The sequence below is a fragment of the Misgurnus anguillicaudatus genome, chromosome 24 (genome assembly GCF_027580225.2).
Source record: "Misgurnus anguillicaudatus chromosome 24, ASM2758022v2, whole genome shotgun sequence".
NCBI lineage: Eukaryota > Metazoa > Chordata > Actinopteri > Cypriniformes > Cobitidae > Misgurnus > Misgurnus anguillicaudatus.
Genome location: NC_073360.2, coordinates 40,532,093 through 40,552,687, shown reverse-complemented (window position 1 = coordinate 40,552,687; position 20,595 = coordinate 40,532,093). Strand labels below are relative to the sequence as shown.

Here is a 20,595-nt window from a genome sequence, read left to right as displayed (position 1 = left end):
AGCCGTCTTTGTTGTAAACGGATTCAACACAAGCACTCTTTGGTCACATGGTTGATTACATTACTGTTGATCATCTGTCCATCATCGTATAAAGCCCTCCTTGACAATTTGATTGGTCTGACAGTTTTTGTTCGAGCATAGTAGCACCACAACGGAGTGACTCCAGACTAGGGTGACCAGAAGTCCCGAAAAATTCAGGACAGTCCCGAAATCTAAGCTGCTGTCCCAAATCCCGAATCCTGCTCTAATTGTCCCGAAAATTATACTGAAGCTGGGGCTGGACACACCAAAGCTTTTACGCCTGCGGCCGGCGCATGTTTTCAATTGATTCCAATGGAAACTCGTCGTTTTTCTCAAATAATCAAACAGCTAGTGGGTTTTTTCCGCGCTGAAACCCGGCGCTCGGGGTTCAAAAATATTAAACTTTGAGAGAAATGCTCTGCTCGTCAATGTCAGTTCTCACAGGGCCGTCCAATTACAGTGGAGGGGGGGCGGGACCTTACCACAGCAACCAACCGGCTCACAGCTGAAGTATCACAGTTACTAAAGTGCTCGGCTGAAAAACAGCTGGCATTTAAAAGTGCTGATGTCTGTGCTGACATTGTATTGTTTCTATTACTTTATCTAATTCATCTATATGCAAGAAAGACAATAGGACAATTTTGTTTTATAGAGTAGATTAAGAGAGCGAAAGTTGCAGCAGCCGCAAGGACAGTTGAAAGTGCTGGCTGGCAGTGACAGTCAGTCGTGTGAAGGAGTCAGATTGGTGACGAGCCACTGTGTTAAAAAAATACGTCTATACGTATTATATAAATGTATGTACTTATATTAATAAAAATATGATTTGGTTCAGTAACTTCCGTTTAAAATTCATTATCTTTTAGTATTAAGTAAATGAAAACTATGAAGTATAAAATAGTTCTATACATATTATATCAATTTATTAATGCATAGGTACTTATAATAATATGATTGGTTCTGTTTGAAATTCATTATTTTTAATTATTAAATGAAATAAATAAATTAAACTAATATTGGATGAACACCCCCCCCCCATAACGTCCCGAATTTCAGCTGGTCACCCTACTCCAGACCGAATTTCCCCAAGCCTACAATGTTGTGGGCGGGGCTAAATTCGGCTGGCACCCAGGCTATAAATTAACATTAAGATTTAGAAAGCCCAAAAATCCTTAAATTCTTATAATTATTTATTATAAATCACAATATTTCAAATGTGGCTTGCAATCACTAGACTGATCTGGGCCACAATCACTAGACTGATCTGGGCCACATACCTCCCATCCACAATCTGCCATCATGGATCCAGTGCCATCATTGCCACACCTGGCCCATACTTGGCTGACATGTTGCATGCCATTGCCGGCAGCATGCCAGCAGTGCCATCATGAGGCCACATCCGAGCTCATGATCTTGTCACAATATCTCTGTGAATTCAAAATGCCATCATCAAAATGCACCTGTGTTCTTTGTCCATAACATACACCTGCCCATACCATGACACCACCGCCATGGGTCGCTCAATTCACAATGTTGTCATCAGCAAACCGCTCACCCACACGACGCCACACACTGTCTGCCATCTGCCCTGTACAGTTTAGCCAGGATTTATCCGTGAAGAGAACAACTCTACAAAGTTCTAGATGTTATTGAATGTGAGCATTTGCCCACTCAAGTCGTTTACAATAACAAACTGCATTCAGGTCGAGACATGCAGATGAGCTTCCCTGAGACAGTTTCTAACAGTTTGTGCAGAAATTCTTTGGTTATGCAAACCAGTTGTTGCAGCAGTTGTCTGGGTGGCTGGTCTCAGACGATCTTGGAGGTGAAGATGCTGGATGTGGAGGTCCTGGGCTGGTGTGGTTACACGTAGTTGGATGTACTGCCAAATTTTCTAAAACGCCTTCAGAGACAAGTTATGGTAGAGAAATGAACATCCAATTCACAGGAAACTCTGGTTGACATTACTGCAGTCAGCATGCAGTTGCATGCTCGTTCAAAACTTGTGACATCTGTGCCATTGTACTGTGTGATAAAACTGCACATTTTAGAGTTGTCCTTTGTTTTTGCCAGCCTATGGCACACCTGTGTAATATATTTAATGCTGTCTGGTCAGCGTCTTGACGTGCCACAACTGTGAGGTGGATGGATTATCTCAGCAAAAGAAAAGTGCTCACTAAGGGGCCAGTCACACCAAAAGCGTTTATGGCAGTCGCCTTTTTTGAATGATATTCTATGGGCAGGGCGCGTTTGTGCGTTTTTTTGCCGCCTGCCGCGCACGTGTTTTTGAAGGAGCGCTGAGAGCGGAGAAGCGCCCGACCTCATTCGCGTCTTTCCATTGTCCAATCGAATGAGGGGAGAGGCGGGCCTTATGTTGTGGTGAGGGAAGTTTACAGTTGCTTTGAAGAACCGGACTCAACTCGCTCACTCTCTCCTGCGTGTTTGTGCACCTCTCACCCTCAAACAAGGTCAGAGCAAGCGCCCTCTTTTTAAAGTTTCTGCTAATATGACAGTTAACAGCAAAAGAGCGCTCATGCTTCAATATTTGATTGACAAGACAGCTGACTCGGTGGTTGCTTAGCAACATGAAAAGCCGCGTCACACTGCTCTTTTTAAAAAAAGGCAGTGTGTCGGTCCTTGCGTTTGCAAGCGTTTAAAGTGACTAGCCCCTTAAACAGTTTTAGGCAGATTTGTGAACAATATTTGAAAGAAATAGGCTTTTGTGTACATAGAAAAGGTCTTAGATCAGTTAGTTCAGCCCTTGACATATGGGGGCAAAAACAAAAGTGTTATATTTATAATTTTGTTCAGTGTATTTTAATTTTTATTTTATTAAAATGTTTCAAAAATTTTATTTCATAATATTTTCAGTTGTAAGATAATTGGTGCTGATGTGTGTGTTGTGATCTGAGAGACTAAAATGTGTGATTCTGTTCTCTACAGGTTGTGGGGTTTTAATATCACCGCTGAAGGTGATGCTGTTCTGACTTCAAACCCTTTACATGTGACAAAACTAAAATATATTAATGTAGAAGATTTAGAAGTGAAGCTGATCTCTGATGAAATGAAGAATCCTGACTGTAAACTGAAGATACTGAGGTAAGATTTTGATCTGATGCTCAGACAGATATCACATATAGCTTATAGTGAGGCCATAAAATGGATTTAAGGTATCATAAAATCATTCAGAAAGAAAAACATAAATGTTATGTAAATCAGACTGTTAATATAAATGTAAACTGGTGAAGTTCATTTACTTGTAAATCTCATAAATGTGTTTCAGTAAAACACAAACACACATAAATTAAACTAAAATAAAAATGCCTATAAACATTAAATGCTGACAGGAAGAGAAACAAATTCAACTCACTGTAGATTTGATCTGTGTGTGAACAAACTGTGTGTCTCTGTGCTCGTGTCTCTGTGCTCTACAGTCTGGGGATGTGTGAAATGACAGATGAAGGTTTTAAAGCTCTGACTTCAGCTCTGACATCAAACCCATCACACCTGAGAGATCTGGATCTGTCTTATAATAAATTAAGAGATTTAGGACTGAAGCTGATCTCTGATGTACTGAAGAATCCTGACTGTAAACTGAAGAAACTGAAGTAAGATTGTGATCTGATGCTCAGACAGAAATCACATATAGATTTTAGTGAGACTATGTAGAGACCATAACATCTGCAGGGCTCTAGACTAACTTTTTGCACTGGTTGCATTGGTGCGCCTAACATTTTTTCTTAGATGCACCAGCACAAAAGTTAGGTGCACCCTAATTTTTGACCGCATCGGATTTGTAGTTCACCCAAAAATGAAAATTCTGTCATAATTTACTCACTCTCATGTTTTTACAAACCTGTATAAATGTCTTTGTTCTGGTGAACATGAATGAAAATATTTTTAAAATGTTTGTAACCAAACAATTCATGAGCCCCATTTACTTCCATAGTATTTTTTTTCCTAGAAGTGAATGGGGCTCATGCTTGGTTTGGTTATTAACATTCCTCAAAATATCTTGCTTCGTGTTTATCAGAACAAAGATATTTATACAGGTTTGTAACAAAATGAGGGAGAGTTAATGATGACAGAATTGTCATTTTTGGGTAAACTGTCCCTTTAACACCGCAAGTTTAGTGCCCATGGTGGTTTAATACAGAATATAAACATGTAGGCTATTTTATAATTTTCCTTATACGAGTCATGCACAGTCCTGTTTGATAACCCGCATCCGCGCGATTAAAATAACACTTGACCCGTTATCAGACATCAGCATCAATTTATTTCATACCCGCCCGTTTTACATAAAGACTGCGACCGGCCGCACCGCAAATCGTGAAGTAAGTAGAAAGCTTTAAAGACCTTCATGCAGAACATTGACAGAAATAAGCACAGGACCATGACTGGACAAATATATTAACATTTAATGTGAAACTTTGTGAGGGTCGGCAGATTGACAGCTGAGCGGTCAGCAGTGTTTGAACACTCATAAGCGGTGCGCTTATATTTATACCTTTTAAATTGATGATATGATTGCAGTGATTCCACAGGGATGTCCAAAAAAACTCAAGTAGAATGTTAAATGTTTAAAGTTTAATGTTTTTTTCTCCCAGCCCTGCGTAAACCCGCACCGGTGATAGCCTGAAACGTGTGATGAGATTGCATTAAAAAAGTTTTTTGTGCTGCATGATCGGATTTGGAGCGCGTCACACAATAAATAAACTCATATAGGGCCCTATTTTAACGATCTGAAACACAAGTCCGAAGCGCAAAGCACAAGTGACTTTGTGGGCGGATCTTGGGCGCTGTTGCTATTTTCCCGGCGGGAGAAATAAGTCTTGCGCCGGGCGCAAATCAATAAGGGGTTGGTCTGAAGTAGGTTCATTATTCATAGGTGTGGTTTGGGCGTAACGTCAAATAAACCAATCAGAACGCTATCCAACATTCCCTTTAAACGCAAGGGCGGAAGTTCCATGGCGGGTTGCTATTATTATGACGGATTTGACAGGCGCACGCCAGGAGCAGTTCAGAGCCGAGGAGACCGACGTTCTTGTAAGAGCAGTCAAAGACAGAGAAGTTGTTTTGTATGGGGATGGGAGAAACCCGCCCAAATCAGCGTCGGTTAAACAGGCGTGAGAGGAAATAGCCGCAATTGTCTCATCAGCTGCGCCAAGCACTACAATGATGTCAGGAGACGGGGGGATCCCAAGCTTGCCAGCATAAATCAGGCACGCCGGGCACACAGGAGGACATCGCTGCGTCCACCCTCACCGCTGAAAGGGTTTGGGGGCTTTGAAATCGGACACAAGAAACGCAAGCAAGGTTCAACCCCAAAGTACACTTACAAATCAAGTTCACATACATGTAGGTTTCTTATGAAAACCTTTTAATTATTATTTAGATAAAATAAACGTAATACAGCCAAACTTATGAAAATATTTTAATCGTTATTTGCATGATAATTGTTTAACGCTGCCACACAAAATAAATAAAAACTATCACCACAATACTCACCACAATGATTTCCCTTATCTCATGTATTAATATTTTGTATTGTAACAATTTATGATTTAATGATTTCCCTTATCTTATATTTTTTATTGTAACAATTTATGATTTGCAAAAATAACTGTTGCATCTGTGTAGATTAGATAAGCAATGCACTTTGTGCACGCTATACATTACCCTGATAGCACACATACATCTCGAAGACGTCTATTTGATGTCTGCGTTTACATCTGCAAGACGTATTATTTAGATTGTTTGCTCATCTGCAATACGTCTCTGAGACGTTTCCTAAAAGATGTCATATAGACATATTGAAGACGTCTGCAAGACGTTTTTGATTTAGAATGTATGTAAAGCAGCTCTTTATAAGACCTTTATAAGATGTTTTTACACACCAGATGTATTCCAGATAGGGATGTCCCGATCCGATCACATGATCGGAAATCGGCCCCGATCACGTGATTTCGGACTCGATCGGAATCGGACGTCACTTCCCGATCAAGACTCGGATACATATGCAGGGTTTAAAATCCATCAAGGTCTCGCTCTGCTCCGCGCCAGTGTACGCACTGCGCTGGTTCGTGTGAACTGACAAGAAGAAAATAGGCTTGTTCGACTTCATGCGGCGTCACAAGAACCGGCAGCCGGATGACGTCAAAGTTCCGCGAGAGCGATTTAAAAGCAAACTCCTCCGTATGATTTCTCGGATCACTCTCGCGGTAGTTTGACGTCACCCGGCTGTCGAGTGTTGCGGCCCCGCATGAAGTCGAACAAGCCCATTGACGTGTTTTCATTCATAGGCTTCACACTCGTGCCTGCAAGGAACCCACGACAAAACCGCGTTTTTACCGCTCATTTGAACGACGCGTTGATCGTTTTGTCACCATGTGCTCAGACGCAGCTCCGCGTCTCACTCAGAACCTCAAGAACGCGCATTCGCGCAGGATACTGGAGAGATGAGAGATAGAGAGAGAGGTAAGAATGGTGCCCACGTCGAGAAAACTTAATAGAAGTCTAGAAACAAAGTATTAAAGTATGTCTAGCCATGTCACTCATCTCATTACAATATGTTAACTAGATAACTGGATACAACTGATTGTATAGTTTAATAAAATAATGTATTTTGATTATACAAATTAATTACGACCTAACTATAGGTATTTTTTTAACTAACTGCTGACCAGCTTAGGGAATCTCTATGGCTAATTTATAAGATATACTGTATTGCTGAATCAGTATGTTGTTTTTCTTGTTAATTGAGTCTTTTTGGGTAGCCTATCTTATGCCTAGAATTAGTCAAGGAGGTTGATTCTTATAACTTCCTTCCAAGTTTGATCAATAGTGCATAATGACATGTGCAACAAATGCATATAGGGTGTCAGACTCATAGATTTGCATAATTTAAAGTTCAGGTTTTAAAGTTTGGGTCAACATGTGGCACAGCTTTAAAACTGAAACTTATAAAATCCTATCAGAGGTACAAAATGTCATTGAAACACACCAGTGGCTTTGCTGTCATCAGGATTAAACATGCTACCCCTCGAACCCTCCCTCCCAACAGAGCATCCCCACAAAACAAATCCCAATTTAACCCCTGTACATATACCATAAATATTCTAATTATTTTTTAACACATCTATAATTATGCGCTGGCACAGAGTTAGACTCTTTTGACTCCACACAGAAACAGCAACGCGTGCGGCATGACATAAGGAACATCCTGGTTCTGTTCTTCGCTCTTCTTTATTCTTTTTTATGTATTATAGAAGTATCGGATCGTGACTCGGTATCGGCAGATACTCAAAATCAAATGACTCGGACTCGGACTCGATGGCAAAAAAACCTGATCGGGACATCCCTAATTCCAGATCTCCAGATCTTTACCAGACATCTTGCAGACGTACCTGTGCTATCTGGGTATGGTCAAGCATGCGCCCTTAAAATAGCATAATGAACCACGCGCAACGCGCCACTGACTTTAGACTAGTTTTTTTTGGTTAGTAGCGCAATTGTTTTTTGAAACGGCAAAATAGCATAAGAGATGGTTTGCGCCGGAGCACGCCTCCTTTTTTGCGCTGAACCGCCCAGGGAGCGCAAGTTCATTCCCTAGTTTGCCGACGTGCGTCTGTGGAGGGAAAAACCCGATGTGCGCCAGTGCAAAATACGAAATGATACATGCGTCACTGACAAAGTCACTTGCGCTGGGTGCAAGATAGGGCCCATAGTCTATAGGCTTCTTTTGAATTCGTTTTGTTAATTTGCTAATATTTAAGTTAAACACATTTCATGTAGGCTTATTTATTTTATTATTTTTTGACAAAAGAAAGATGTAATCATCATGTTCTATTCATTTTAATGCTTTTTGCGCATAAACTAAACCCTTGGGGGAATTATTTATAAATGAATCAACAACGCAAATCAAGGAATTAACTTATTTCTCTATTTAAGACATCTGGCAGGGCGGTGATAGCGATACAGCAAACACCGAAAAGTTTATAGGATTAGATTTGGAAGTAAGATTATGAAGAAAACAGCGGTCCTGACTCCTGGCTTTTTCTATAAATTTGGCGCACGGCACGCCACATTGCTGTTCGGGGTTACGTTCAAATAATTTCTTCAAATTAATTATGCTTTGGCTCTGACTCGATTGTAAGAGGCTCATTAATTCCGTGTTCGGGTTCGGACCTGGAGCGCACACGCATTTTTAAACGTACACACACGTAGATCTGGACCATGGCTTTTTCCCTCGAACTCCTGGTCGCACCAGTGCGACCTGATATTTTTTTAAGTCGCACCATTGAGAAATTAGGTCGCACTCTAGAGCCCTGATCTGTAATGAATTTATAGTATTTTAATCTCAGTAATGTATGTGATAACTGAAGCTGATTTTTTTCAACATTCTTCACACTTTAACTCTTATTAAAAGTTTATTTTCTCCACAGGTTGAAGAGTTGTAATATAACAAATCAAGGTTGTATTGCTCTGATTACAGCTCTGAAATCAAACCTATCACACCTGACACATCTGGATCTGTCTATAAATTATCTAAGAGATTCAGGAGTGAAGCTGATCTCTGATGTACTGAAGAATCCTGACTGTAAACTAACGATACTAAAGTAAGATTGTCTCAGTGTTTCAGTACATTAGCGTCAGTACAGTATTAATTTAAGAGCTTTTATTTAGCATCTAATTTTCAGGATAACATAGAATACAGTCATAATGATTGTGACTTATAAAACACACTTGTGATCCTGAATGCTGATTGGTCAATATTAATAATTTATACAGTAAACAGCTTATTACACAACTGCTTACCAAATAAATAAACAGACATGAAATTATAAAATTATTTGTTTATATGAGGAAAATGTCAGAATAAGTGAAATGAGAGATAAATGAAACAATCAATAAGGTTTTCCAGTGAAACTGATCTGTGTGTCTGATCTGAAGTGGGTTTTGTTTTTCTCCACAGCTTGGAGTACTGTGATATCACAGCTGAAGGTTGTGAAGTTCTGAAATCAGCTCTGGAATCAAATCCATCACAGACAGAACTTAAAATTTGAGGGAATTAACTAAAATAATCATAAAGACTGATCATCATTAAGACGTTTTTAATACAATATAAATAATAATAATATAAATAATACATTTAAGTCAATACTATAAATTTTATAATCCTATTCTGATTTTATACAATTTAATCATTTTTCTTGATTAAATATATTCTGTATGTATACTTTACTGTATGTATTTTTGTATTATACACTGTAATGTTATATTATGAACATGGCTATACCCACCATTGAGGCCCCCGAGGTCCGGATCTCGGTAATTTTCTGACGATCGTCTTATTTGACTCAATGCTCAGCACTCGTTTGGCTTCTTGTGGCACCGTGCAGATCGATTGGCATGTGACGTCTTACAGGATTCAACAGTAAATGACTCAGTATGCTTTTAAATTACCCTCTGTGGGATTTGATTTTGTTTTATTAATCGTGCTGTTTATAATCTTAATTTATGTGTATTGTTACAACAATGATTTCTGCGCTGAGTACAAGAAAGTTGTCTGTGTGGTTTCGTTTGGGGGAGAAACAGGATTAGCTGAGGAATGTATATCTGGAAATTGTCAAGAGACCTGAGGAGGAAAAGCAAACAGACAACCATGTATTAACTAATGCTTTAATATTCACAGGATAAAATATGCAATATATTTCTTACTTAATCAGTATTAATCATTGAATAATTGATGTAATAAAGATATGATGTTGTCTTTGATAAATGTGTATTAACCAATGAAATGAAGGTTGCATACAGAATAACCTAATGGGGGGATGGCAGCTCAACCTTGAAGAACAGAATCTCCTGCGCTTGTTCTTTGTGTGTGTGTGTGTGTGTGTTTTCTTCCCTAACGGATGTTTGTTTTTAATAATGATTAAAGTGTTTTGCATAGAAGTAGTATTGCAGTAAAAGATTTAATATGTGTTTATCTATCTAAAGAAGTTAATGTGTGCCTTATTGATATAACCAATTTTACGAATAATGAAATGATGTCATGATATTGAAATGTGTTTTACATAATAAACACTTTCATCTTACAGCTTATGTTTTTTATGAATAAATGAATGTTTCATTAATGATTTGTTTTTAAGAAAGCATTATAATATGCTATGGGAAGTTAATCATATGTGAAGTAAAGGACTGCATGTGTAGCCCCTATGAGGCTTCTTAGGGATGACTACTCACTGAAATGTAGCTATGTATTAGGCCAGATAGATCAGAAGACAACACGGTTCGTAGGAGGCAATGGCACACACACACACACACACACACGTATATATATATAGTTTGAATGTAAATGTTTATGTATGTTGTGTTATAATTGTTACCAAAGAAAAGAAAACTTTAGTATGACAATATCACAGTATAACAAATTAAAATAAAAGGAATGTAAAAGAAAGCAAACCAACTCTAAAAGTAGAGTAACAATTAGTATAATAAACAATATAGACTCAAATGCAAAAAAATCTCCTTAGAATATATAGTTCAACAAAGTTCAAGTATATCAGTTCAAATGAGATTAATAATTTCTCTTTCTTCAGTTCCTTAGAATGAATATTCCAGTGCTTCAATAATCAAACCTTCAATAATCCAGTGAAACAATTTGTAGAAATTGCAACGCAGATATCAACAGAAGAAAAGTAGGTGTCTCATGGTGGCTCGCCATCTCACACGATGCACATTCGAAGTTCCAGATTAATGCAGTCCACAGTAAAGAGATCCAGAATCTGATTTCTCAGACAACAAAACTGGCCTGTGCACAACACACAGGATACACACTTAATCAATGTATACATCACATGCATATCTCATTATACATACACTTTAAACTTTTATACATATCTACTTTCATATAATACACACATTTATTCAATATAAACAGAACATTTATCCTTTAACACATGAACATAGTATTAAATCATACATTTTCACATATATGCTCAAAATAATCATACAAAACTCACCGATTCCCTCATATAACAAAAATATATTTTAATCTCCTTCAGATTTTCACCGGATGATGACCGGATGGCCTACATCATAGGATTTCAACACGAAAACAGCACGTGGATAACAAAACAAAAGGTAAGTTCTACTAAGATCTGTTACATTTTATTTTTCAACAAAATAATGACAAAATAACTTACAGTTTTATCTTCCAGGTGTATTTCTCGAATAAACCTCTCAAAAATCCAAACTTTATCAAAGATTTGAGCAACATGTGGCTCATGCTTCAGTTTTCATGCTCTCTATCTTTCCCCTTTCCAGCAGCTTCTCCCTAGGGCGGAGTCAGCGTTACCTACTTACACGCAACTGGCTGCCCAGTTGTGCAGTGCAGATCAATATCACAAATCAGAACAAGTTTACAACAAAAACTTTTTCTTTAGTTTTTTTTCCTTTGTTTTTACTTATATTGTAAATAAACCATCACTGATAGAAAACTTTATCTTCATTTCACTACTTAGAAATGTCTTTGTTCATTTATCATTTAATACAATTATTTATTTTATCACTACCTCAGACTACAAATGTTTTTGAGCCTGGGTTACACCCTCCCCCCTTAAAATCTTGCAAGTCCCTTTGCACATCCTTAGTAAGTACATACTCTTGAGACACAGGACAACTCAATTGGGAATGTTCTTGCAAGGACTCTGAAAAAGCATCATTCAGACCTTGAAGAAGGGACTGAACTATTGTAATCAGAGGGTTTCCTAATTTAGGGTAAGTCAAGACCTTGGGTTTCTCTCTAATTCTGGTAGATCTTCTTAGCTCATTTCCATCTATGATCTCCTCAGGCTCTTGGACTCCTGTACAAGTTTCAGCAACTTTAACATTGTTTGATTCCTCTCCAGCTGAACCAGATCTATCCATGGGTAATTCTCTATGAACACTTGATTCACTTGCCACCGAGGTAGCTGAATGAGTTAGCTGGACTGTGTTCTCTCTTTCAGGTTCGACTTCAAGACTCAGAGGTAAGCTTCCTTCAGGATCTCCAGGTAAGTTTTCTTTAGGATCTCCAGGTAAGTTTTCTTCAGGATCTCCAGGTAAGTTTTCTTCAGGATCTCCAGGTAAGTTTTCTTCAAGCTGAACCTCACCATTTGGGGTTTCATTCTCTGAGCTCGCCTTCAAGAATTTAACAGTATTCCTCTCAGGTTGTGTAACTTCAGAAGTGTGAAGTGTGTAAGACTCATGTACAACATCTAATTGAGGTCCTAAATAGTAAACCTCCTCATCTGAGTCAGGAATATTTTCAGAATCTTCACAGACTGCTCTACTACGAGTTTTACGCTTTGGAACTGGACTTGGTAACTCAAGCTCTTTTACATCAGAAGAGAGGGTTCCGCAAGGAAGTAGTAAGTCACGATGTAAAGTCCGAATGGGCCCGGTTTGAAACTCAGGACACACTTTGTACACAGGTAAATCACCATGTTGATCAATCACAACGTAGACCATTTCTTCCCATTTGTCGGCAAGTTTATTCTTTCCTCTCAATCTGACGTTTCTCACGAGAACTCTGTCACCTTTTTCCAATACTGATGCAACAACATGTCTATCATAGCAAGCTTTATTTTTTCCAGCCATCTTTTTGGAATTTTCGACTGCGATCCGAAAACTTTCCTTGAGGTTTGACTTTAGGTTCTTTACATACTGAGAGTGTGTCTTTTATGGGTAATCCAAATGCTAGATCTACTGGAAGCCGAGGTTGTCGCCCAAACATTAGCTCATAAGGGCTAAACCCGGTGGTTTCATTTCTGGTACAGTTGTAAGCGTGTACGAGTGGCTTTACAAACTCTTTCCAGCAACTTTTCTTCTTGGCTTCCAAAGTTCCAAGCATGTTTAGCAAGGTCCTGTTGAATCTTTCAACTGGGTTTCCCCTCGGATGGTATGGGGTTGTCCTGACTTTCCGCACTCCAGCAATGTCACACAATTCCTTAATTAGCTGTGACTCAAAATCAGGGCCTTGATCGCTGTGAAGGCGTTCTGGATAGCCATAGTAACATATGAACTGCTCCCACAAACACTTCGCAACAGTCTTGGCTTTTTGGTTTGGAGTAGGAATAGCCAGGGCATATTTAGTAAAGTGATCTGTTATTACCAACACATCCTTAGTGTTGCTGCGATCAGGCTCAAGTGTAAGAAAATCCATGCATACTAACTGTAAAGGCCGGTTGGTTGTAATGTTCACTAGTGGTGCAGCCTTTTCAGGTAGGACCTTTCGCCGTATACATCGACCACATGTTCTGATCTTATACTCTATGTCCGAAGCCATTTTGGGCCAATAGAAACGGTTCCGCACCAACTCTAAAGTACGGTCAATTCCCATATGACCAAGGTCATCATGTAGATATTTAAGGACGTCGGAATGAAATTCTTCCGGCAGAACCAACTGATATGTTGTCTTATCAGATACACTTCTCCTTCGATAGAGAACTCCATCATGGAACTCCAACCGTTCCTTTTCTCTGAGAAGGTAAGGTAACCTAGGAAGAGCGTCACGGACAGTTCTTGAGGGAGATTCTCCAGTCTGAATTTGGGTGATAACTTCTCTGATACAGGGATCGGCCAGTTGAGCTCTTTGGATCTCTAAAGAAGATAGATGGGGAATACTTGGTAATCCCCCACAATGGTCTTCTTGTGAGTAATCATCAGGCACTGCAGCCGTCTGCATTGTCAGAGAACTAATGAAGGTAACAGGTAAGTCGTGCACATACTCTGACTGTTGGGTAAGACGACTGTCACATATGGCTCTCACTACTTCACTGCTAATTTTTCTCTCTCCTGCCTCTTCAGTGAGCCGTTCAACAAAGGTAAGTATTTGGTTCTGTTCATTGTGAGAGGCATCATCTACAGATAGGTTTGTATGAGGTCGGCGAGACAATCCATCAGCGTCAATGTTTTGCCTCCCGCACCTGTACTGCAGCTTAAAGTCATAAGTAGAGAGCGCAGCTAACCACCTATACCCTGCTGCATCAAGCTTGGCAGTGGAAAGGACATAGGTTAGGGGGTTACTATCTGTCACTACTGTGAAGGTGCTGCCATAAAGAAAATCATGGAATTTCTCTGTGACCGCCCATTTTAACGCTAGGAATTCTAATTTATGGGCGGGATACTTGGATTCGCTGGATGAGAGTCCCCGACTTGCATAAGCAACTACCCTCATTTGCCCGTCCTGCTCTTGGTATAAAGCGGCACCTAGCCCTGATGTGCTAGCATCTGTGTGCAGAACATATGGTAATTTTGGGTTAGCGAATGCTAATACGGGAGCAGTAGTGAGTTCCTCAATTATTTGATCAAATGCTCTTTGGCAAGTAGTTGTCCATCTACTGCTGAAAGAATCCTTCGGGTTCCAATACTGTCCACTTTTATTTGGCTTTGTGTCCCGACGAGCAGGGGGGTATCCTGAAGTTAAGTCATTTAGGGGCTTGACTTTTTTTGAGAAATCTTTGACAAAACGGCGGTAATAACCTACAAATCCTAGAAAGGACCGAAGTTCTTTCAAATTCCTAGGAACCGGCCAGGTTTTGACAGCTGCCACTTTGTCTGGATCGGTCTGCACACCTTTGTCGGACACTATATGTCCAAGGTACCTGACTGAGGACTGTGCAAAGATGCATTTCTCTGGAGCAAGTTTTAAACCATATTCTTTGAGCCTGTTTAAGACCCTGAATAGCCTTTCTTCATGCTCGTCCAAGTCTTTGGAGAACACAATTATATCATCAATAAACACAAGAACTTCACGGAGATTAATGTCTGCCATGCACTTCTCCATGATTCTCTGAAAAGTGCTTGGTGCATTAGTGACCCCTTGTGGCATACGGTTAAATTCGTAGAATCCCAAGGGACACACAAACGCGGTCTTTGCCTTATCCTTCTCCTCGACCTCAATTTGGTAAAATCCAGACTTCAGGTCAAGTACCGAGAACCACTTGGATCCTGTCAAAGCCATGAAGGTATCCTCCAGTTTCGGAAGTGCATAAGCATCTTTTATGGTTCGTTGGTTCAGTTTACGATAGTCTATACATAATCTGACATCGCCACTTTTCTTTTTCACAACGACAATTGGTGAGGAATAAGGGGACACAGATTCTCGTATGACTCCTGCATCGAGCAACTCCTGTAGATGTTTCTTTACTGCTTCCATATCCTCTGGATGTATAGGCCTGGCCCGGTGTTTAAAAGGGGTCTCGTCTGTAAGGTTGATTTTATGTTTAACTTTGTCAGTGCACCCGAAATCTTGAGAATGTAAAGAAAAAACTTCTGGCATTTCCCTTAACCGACTGGTAAGCCTGTCTTTCCATTCTGGCGGAATGGACGAATCTCCAAAATTGAATTCAAGAGAAGACTTCAGAGTGGGTACTGTATCAACCTCACTGGCTGACTGTTTACTAGGATTCACAGACTGAACAGCCTTTAGTTCAGCCACAATACATCTGGAAGGAATGGTGATGTCATGAGTGGTGGGATTGGAAATCACCACAGGTAAGTAACAAGGGTTTAACTCCCCAAGGGTAGCTATGCATGTCTTTACAATCAAGCCACCAGGTAAGGAAGAAAAGGTTGGGTGTTCAACAACTACCCATTTGTCAGGGTACACTCTTTGAACAGATGCTGTTCCGCAAAGAACTGTGCTTTGACCAGCTGGAATTACTTGGGGTTGCTTCTCAGGTAAACGCACCAGCCCGACATTTCCTTCCACAGCCTGGTTTTGACGCAACTCTAGGATTTTAAGAACTTGCTTGTACCCATAAGAGGGTGAAAAGTAACGAGGTTTTTGATGTGAAAAGTCCTTATATAGCTCATCCAAGGTATTTGTGCCAATCAATACAGATGGCTGAAAGGCAGATGGAAGATCAGGAATAACAAGAGCTAAGGTAGGTACATCCATGTTGACTCCAACAAATTCTCTGGGAAAGGTGATGGTGAGTTTGACGTAACCAAGGTAGGGGACATTTTGACCGTTGGCACTCTCAACCTCAAGTAAATTACCTAAAGAATGAATTTGTTGGTCACTTAGGTTTTTATTGTAGAAAGACTGCGTGATGGTGGTAACTTGTGAACCAGTATCGAGCAAACAGTCACACGTTACTCCTGCTATGTTCACTTGGGTGGTGCATCTGGCTCCAATTAATCCTCTGGGTAACATTGGTTGTCGTAAATTCATCTGTGCTCGTGCTATCAACACTTTTTGTGGTTTGGGACACTTTGATTTGGTTCCAGTTCCTGTTTGTCCCGCAGCAGGAACTGCTTTTAGTTTGACTGCGGCTTAAGGTTGCCATACTGCAAATCCCATTCGCTTTGACGCTTTTTGAGTTGTTCTCTTTTTTCTGCTACTAACATGGGATTAGGATCATTTGAGCAGGAGCTGGCAATATGCCCCTCCTCTCCACACCTAAAGCAGTAACCTGGCTTAGGTCTAGCTGGCTGTGATTTGTCTGAAATTTTGTCTTTTCTCTTAGAACTACACGTGTCCTGACTACTCTCAGGTTTGACAGCACTAATCTTTGGGTTTTGCTTCTCTTTGGACTGTTTTGAAGTTAGCACTGCGAGCTGCTTTTGGAGCTGTGTTATTTGGCTTGCTAACTGAGCAGTGACGGAATGTAACTGGGTCACATCATCACTAATGGCTGTTTGAGAATTTACCACAACACGTGGCTTAGGATTACCTAAGTGTTGTTTCATCCGTACATTTTTTGAAGCTTGTTTGCTCTCCTCAGTACGTAACATTGTCATCAGTTCAGCAAAGGACGGAGGTGAGTTCTTTTTCTGCTCTAATTGCAACTCTAGAAGCAAGGGGCTTTCCCAACATCCCCTGCAAAACTGTTTAAGCAGATGTTTGTCGACCTCTGAACTAAGTACTCCACCACGTCGCATGGTAGTCTGCAATGCCACATGCAGTCGTTGTAAGTACGCAGATGGCTTTTCACCTGGGTTCTGGTATTTATTTAGAAATTTTGCGAATAATTCATCACCATCCTCAATGGGAGCAAAAGCAGAGTCAAGTAGCTTAATGTAAGCTGAAGTCGTTGCTGTGGGACTAAGAGATTTCACAATGTCTGCTGCTGGGGACAAAAGACTCTCACAGATTCTACGAACTCTGTGGAAATCAGATACTGTTGGGTCTTGACAGAGAAGTTCAGCACTGGTGCGCCAAGTTTCATAATCAGCCTCATTGGGTGGGTGGGGAACTCGCCCGGAGAAAGCACGGAGCCGCAATGGTGAATTCCCAGACATTGCAAAGTCACTTGTGCGTACAAGGTGCTCCACTACAACTTTTTGCACTGCAGGTGGGTTTAAGTCACTTACAGTGAATGATGGGGACCTTGGGCTTGCGGCTGCAGATGCTGGTGGAACAGTATGATGTTGTGCAGCATTTATTGGCACTTGAGACTGCTTAAAGGTGAACTCAGTTTGGGGCGGATCTGCTGAATGAACAGGTAATGACTCGTCAGCTCCTACAGGGGTAGGTTCAAGACATGGCTTTTGGATAATTGTCTCCTGAATATGATCTAGCATGCCCTTCAGAACATCCTCAAAGCTTTCCCCACTACGGCTCGCTAATTCTTTCAGATCATTGAGATAACTTTGGGTTGTGGTTTTTCCCAGCTTCTGAATATAAGTGTCTGATAGAGCTGTTACATGAAAAGAGATGTCAGGATTATCTTCTGCTTGCTGAACATAGGGAAGCATTTCCTGGAGGTTTTGAACTGCTAGTCCAGAGCTGAATTCAACTATTAAAGACTTCTTTGACTCTAAGCTAGGATCAATCACTGGGATGGATCTAATAATTGACCCATACTGCGCCAGGAAGTCTAATATTTCTTCATCCACTTCAGTATCAGTTATGCCGCTAATTAAAACAGCATTTGGAACTTTCACGCCCTCTTTCTCTACAACCTCCATTTGTTTTTGTTTTTTCACTTCTTCTACAACTGTTTTCAAAATGGCTAACTCCCTCACTAAAAAAATGGGAACTTTAAATGATCATTAGTAAGTGTGTGTGTGTTTTCCTTTGCCTCCTGGCTGGCTCGCCACGAATATGTAGCCCCTATGAGGCTTCTTAGGGATGACTACTCACTGAAATGTAGCTATATATTAGGCCAGATAGATCAGAAGACAACACGGTTCGTAGGAGGCAATGGCACACACACACACACACACACGTATATATATAGTTTGAATGTAAATGTTTATGTATGTTGTGTTATAATTGTTACCAAAGAAAAGAAAACTTTAGTATGACAATATCACAGTATAACAAATTAAAATAAAAGGAATGTAAAAGAAAGCAAACCAACTCTAAAAGTAGAGTAACAATTAGTATAATAAACAATATAGACTCAAATGCAAAAAAATCTCCTTAGAATATATAGTTCAACAAAGTTCAAGTATATCAGTTCAAATGAGATTAATAATTTCTCTTTCTTCAGTTCCTTAGAATGAATATTCCAGTGCTTCAATAATCAAACCTTCAATAATCCAGTGAAACAATTTGTAGAAATTGCAACGCAGATATCAACAGAAGAAAAGTAGGTGTCTCATGGTGGCTCGCCATCTTACACGATGCACATTCGAAGTTCCAGATTAATGCAGTCCACAGTAAAGAGATCCAGAATCTGATTTCTCAGACAACAAAACTGGCCTGTGCACAACACACAGGATACACACTTAATCAATGTATACATCACATGCATCTCTCATTATACATACACTTTAAACTTTTATACATATCTACTTTCATATAATACACACATTTATTCAATATAAACAGAACATTTATCCTTTAACACATGAACATAGTATTAAATCATACATTTTCACATATATGCTCAAAATAATCATACAAAACTCACCGATTCCCTCATATAACAAAAATATATTTTAATCTCCTTCAGATTTTCACCGGATGATGACCGGATGGCCTACATCATAGGATTTCAACACGAAAACAGCACGTGGATAACAAAACAAAAGGTAAGTTCTACTAAGATCTGTTACATTTTATTTTTCAACAAAATAATGACAAAATAACTTACAGTTTTATCTTCCAGGTGTATTTCTCGAATAAACCTCTCAAAAATCCAAACTTTATCAAAGATTTGAGCAACATGTGGCTCATGCTTCAGTTTTCATGCTCTCTATCTTTCCCCTTTCCAGCAGCTTCTCCCTAGGGCGGAGTCAGCGTTACCTACTTACACGCAACTGGCTGCCCAGTTGTGCAGTGCAGATCAATATCACAAATCAGAACAAGTTTACAACAAAAACTTTTTCTTTAGTTTTTTTTCCTTTGTTTTTACTTATATTGTAAATAAACCATCACTGATAGAAAACTTTATCTTCATTTCACTACTTAGAAATGTCTTTGTTCATTTATCATTTAATACAATTATTTATTTTATCACTACCTCAGACTACAAATGTTTTTGAGCCTGGGTTACACATGGCTCTCAGGGATGAGCGGAGAACAGTTTGTTTTTTTCTTTGTCTGTGTGTGTCTATCTTCTCCTGCAGGCTAAAACTGGGTGTGGTGATGGAGTCAGATTGACGAGGGGAACGGCCTTTGTGGGTGGAGATTCTAAGAAGAAGATCGACGTCACATACTTTATAAATAACTGTTTTCCCCAAATGCTGGGTGTGAGTCGATTGCCTATTGTGGCCTTGAGACTACCCAGCGCTGTAAAACTTTTTCATATCTGATCAATAAATAGTTTAATTTTAATACCGTGCCTTTCCTCTAATTATCAATATGCAATGGACGCCTTAAAGTCCAACACCTCGCGTTAGTTTGATGTCACAAGCCAACAGGTCTACGCTGCACCCCATTAAGTAAGATAAAGTCAAAATGATTCCGACCAATTTAATCCGCCGGTCTGATAATGGATAATAGTTATACATTGCAAGTTATATAACAACTCCGTCTGGCGGCCTGATGTGCGGCCGCTTCCCGCTGGTCAAACTGTGCAGCCTCTTTGCTCAACACAGTAGGCTACATGAAGGTGCTCAACCTGTTCGGCAGGTCCAACCATGTTTAGGAAAATTATTTTAAAAAATATAGGGGGATTATTGAATGGCCCCTCTCCAAATTGCCATAGCCTGTCAGCCTTTGATGTGAAAAGCCGCGTCACCGAATGCCTGTTTATTTCAGTACACATGCGGTCGGATTGATCCATCAAGCGGAGACTATTTGATAGAAAGTGTGGATTAAGGATGTTTAAAATCTCTAGCCTGGTGGTCAGTACTTGAATGGATAAAATCAGCACATTTGCAAAGGTTTATCTCCATATGGCTATATATAATAAATAAAGTTTAGAAGGGTAACTTTGCAGTATCAGATTTTATATTTCCTACTATTAGATTTCTATTAGATTTCCATATTAATAGACGAGAGTATTCAACTGAAATATATAAATATCCTCACAACATTATTATTTCTCAAAACTTTGACAAAAATTATTTTCAAATGAACTGTATTCTTACAGTTATTCAAAGATGCACACATTATTCCGGATATGATTT

At 39.6% G+C, this 20,595-nt stretch overlaps 2 long non-coding RNA genes across 3 annotated transcripts; one reads left to right on the top strand and one right to left on the bottom strand.

The window, feature by feature from the left end:
- Window positions 1–10,588: 10,588 nt before the first annotated feature.
- On the top strand, window positions 10,589–19,283 carry LOC129451182 (uncharacterized). 2 transcript variants are annotated; one of them, XR_012367496.1, is made up of 4 exons: window positions 10,589–10,721; window positions 11,088–11,166; window positions 18,510–18,608; window positions 18,975–19,283. It is a non-coding gene; the product is annotated as an uncharacterized lncRNA (long non-coding RNA). The 2 variants fall into 2 exon arrangements; XR_012367495.1 differs by lacking the exon at window positions 10,589–10,721 and having other exon boundaries at window positions 10,876–11,166.
- Window positions 17,982–19,069, bottom strand: LOC141361426 (uncharacterized). The gene is made up of 2 exons (XR_012367494.1): window positions 18,933–19,069; window positions 17,982–18,721 (listed from the first exon to the last, which is right to left on the bottom strand). It is a non-coding gene; the product is annotated as an uncharacterized lncRNA (long non-coding RNA).
- Window positions 19,284–20,595: the final 1,312 nt, after the last annotated feature.